We start from the raw sequence: 3,424 nt of genomic DNA, 5'->3' as shown, positions 1-3,424 counted from the left end.
GCTGGATGACTTGGGCCAGTTGCACACTCTCAGCCTAACCTACCTCACAGGGTCGTTGTGAGGCTAAAACACAGGAGAAGAAGAAGAGAAGAGATTGGATTTATACCCCGCCCTTCACTACCCAAAGGTGTCTCAGAGCGGCTTACAAACGCCTTCCCCTTCCCCTCCCCACAACAGACACCCTGTGAGGTAGTTGAGGCTGAGAGAGCTCTCTTGAGGACTGCTCTTGAGATAGCAGCTCCAAAAGAACTTGTGACTGACCCAAGGTCACCCCAGCAGCTGCATAGAAGCCAAATAAAATAAATAAATAAAATAATAAATAGTGCGGGTCAGTCCCCACCCCACAACGAAACCTTACTTCTGTTTCAGTATGTTTAAGAAAAGAGTGCTGACTGTCCCTGGCAGCGGTAATTTGTGGCTGTTATTTGGGCTTCAAGAGCTTTTCAGGTGCTGAAAATCTCATGTCTGTTTGTTTTTTCTTTTGGATTGCAACGGGCGTACTCTGTAACCCCCTGGAACGTGTTTGCTTTTATTTACTCTGCATACAAAGCTGCCTTTCCTGTAGCTCAGAGTAGCTAAGATGTCTAACAAAGCAGGGCGAAGACAAATGCAGAGAACAGCAACCCACTGATTTGAAGCCTCTAAATTTCACTCAAATATTCCTCAATTCCGGGCTGCCAACCAGGGAAGCCTCACCAGTCAGTCTCACAAGCAGTGCATTTCGCTGAAGAAGAAGAAGAAGAGATTGGATTTATACCCCGCCCTTCACTACCCAAGGGAGTCTCAGAGCCGCTTACAATCTCCTTTCCCTTCCCCTCCCCTCCCCACAACAGACACCCTCTGAGGTTGGCGGGGCTGAGAGAGCTCTCTCGAGGACTGCTCATGATATAACAGCCCCAAAAGAACTTGTGACTGACCCAAGGTCACGCCAGCAGCTGCATGTGGAGGAGTGGGGGAATCAAACCCGGTTCTTCCAGAGTAGAGTCTGTGCACTTAACCACTACACCAAACTGGCTGGGCTCCTGAAGCAAGCTTGTCTTCTTGGCATGGGGGAAAAAAGTATTCTGCAAAAACATAAAAATGCTAATTATCGCAGCGATCATATTCCTTATAACAAATTAAGTTATGGGGAAAACGGTTATATGCGTCGGTATTGGAAACGAGGTGTTGTCTTCTTTTTTGTTTGCTTAAGCATTTCTGTGCCGCTTCTCTCCCCTCTGGGGACTGAAAGCAACTTACAGAGAAACACAGAATACAATATAAATAAACAAAAGTTACATGGGACGACTGCAGCATCCCGGCTGGGTCCTGGATCCCCTGACTTGGCTCATTCAGGACCACAGGTATGGTTGTCAGCCGGGCTCCTTTTGTAGTAGGACCTCCTTTGCATATTAGGCGACACACCCCTTGTCACAGCTCAGGTGGGGTGTCACCTGACGCTGCCACCACTCTGGATTTAGGATCCCTTGAGAAGGCCCAGAGCACCCTCCCAAGACCTTCAGACCTCCCTTTTGGCCGAATAATAGGCGTGAAGACCACGCAGAGTACAACAAGAAAAAGGTTTATTTTATAGGAGGTCAAACAACAAGGTGCAGAATTACGGTAAGTGGGTGAAAAGAAACGAACTCAAATGCCCTTACGTGTCTAAATATACTGTCCCTAGTTCACTATCTGCAGGGGCCTTAGACTACTCACCCTTTCCTCAGGATGAGGGTTTCTTCCTGCAGCAGCCTTCCTTCTGGCTCTGCCCTCTGGGAAGAAGAACAGCTTTTCCTGCTGCACCAGATCTTTTATTCCAAGCCCTCCGCTTTTCCTATTGGTCAATTTTGGCTCCAAAACCTCTCAGGGGCTTCTGGGAGTTGTAGGCCCAGCCTCACCTACTACTAGCCAGGCTCCCTGGGCCTAGTAGGCCTCTGGTGGCACAGCCCAGATCATGACACCCCTAATGTAGCCAATCCCCCAAGAGCTTTCAGAGCTCTTCTTACAGGGGCTACTGTAAGCTTTTGGAGGACTGGCTGCATTAGGGGGAGTGTCGCCTAATATGCAAATGAGTTCCTGCTACAAAAAGAGCCCTGGAACTTGCCAGCTCTGGACTGGGAAATACCTGGAGATTTTGGGGGTGGAGCCTGCGGAGGGCGGGGTTTGGGGAGGGGAGGGGCCTCAGCAGGGTACAATACCGTAGAGCCCACCCTCTGAAGCAGCCACTGTCTTTACAGGGACTGATCTCTGTTTTCTGGGAATCAGTTGTTGTCGTGGCAGATCTCCAGGCCTCAGCTGGAGGCTGGCAACCCTAGTCACAGACTGTGTACGAAGAGCCAAGGACCTTTTGACTCTCAGCCTTCTGCTCACATCCCTGGCCATGCCTTGGCTTGAACACCTAACAAGGGAGGGAAGAAGAGATTGGATTTATACCCCGCCCTTCACTCAGAGTCTCAGAGCAGCTCACAATCTCCTTTCCCCTCCCCTCCCCACAACGGACACCCTGTGAGGTAGGTGGGGCTGAGAGAGCTCTGAGGGAACTTGTGACTGACCCAAGGCCACACCAGCAGCTGCATGTGGAGGAGTGGGGGAATCAAACTGAGTTCTCCCAGATTAGAGTCCGCACTCCTAACCACTACACCAAACTGGCTACACCAAACCTGGAGCAGAAACACAGCTGGCAAAGAGGTTCCTCACTCTCCCGTTTCAAAAGTCGGTGAAGAGTTCCAATTGATTCCTGTAACTTCTTTTATTAACTGCTTAATACTTTTCCAGAATTTTTGTATTTTCTCACACCTCCACCAAATATGAATATACGTTCCTATGTTATTCTTACACCTGTTAAAATGCATTTAACACGGGGTTGATGATGCTAAAGCAACAGCAACTCGAATTAAAAATGCAAAATAATCCACACGTATTTGGCAAAAGGAAAGAGACTAATAAAGCCACAAAATCTAAATGGTACGGAATCCTGTAATTTAAGACGAGGCCAATAGAAACAAACAGGACCTCACCTGGGGCCAGAACACCATCAAAGATTGTGCCCGGCCGTGTTGGTCTGCTGTAGAAGGTCAAGTCCAGTGGCACCATAGAGACCAACACGATGGGGAGGATAAGATTTTGAGAGCCGAAACTCTCTTTGTCGGATACAAGTCGGAGTGGAGATCCCTGAGTCATAGAATCATACAATGTTAGAGCTGGAAGGGACCTTGCAGGTCATCTAGTCCAACCCCCTGCACTCTGCAGGAGCAGAGCCAAAAGAGGGTCATCCATCCTCCTCTTGAAAACGTCCAGCGAAGGAGCATCCACCACCTCCTGAGGCAGACTGTTCCACTGCTCAACCACTCTGACAGGAAGTTTCTCCTGATATTTAGCCGGTAACGACTCCCTTGTGATTTCCACTCTTTAAATCTAGTCTTGCAGTCCGTAGCAAGAGAGAAAT

General features: G+C 48.9%; 1 protein-coding gene across 1 annotated transcript in view; it reads left to right on the top strand.

Moving 5' to 3' along the window:
• The window catches only part of ZC3H3 (zinc finger CCCH-type containing 3), a gene marked incomplete at its 5' end in the record, with an annotated part of 348,088 nt that overhangs the window by 214,245 nt on the left and 130,419 nt on the right, over positions 1-3,424 (top strand). The gene's annotated exons all lie outside the window — the stretch shown is intronic.

Source organism: Gekko japonicus, unplaced genomic scaffold (assembly GCF_001447785.1).
Source record: "Gekko japonicus isolate JY-2015 unplaced genomic scaffold, Gekko_japonicus_V1.1 scaffold1481, whole genome shotgun sequence".
In the NCBI taxonomy this organism is placed as follows: Eukaryota; Metazoa; Chordata; class Lepidosauria; order Squamata; family Gekkonidae; genus Gekko; species Gekko japonicus.
Note: the sequence above shows the minus strand (reverse complement) of the source record. Positions and strands in the feature narration are given on the sequence as shown.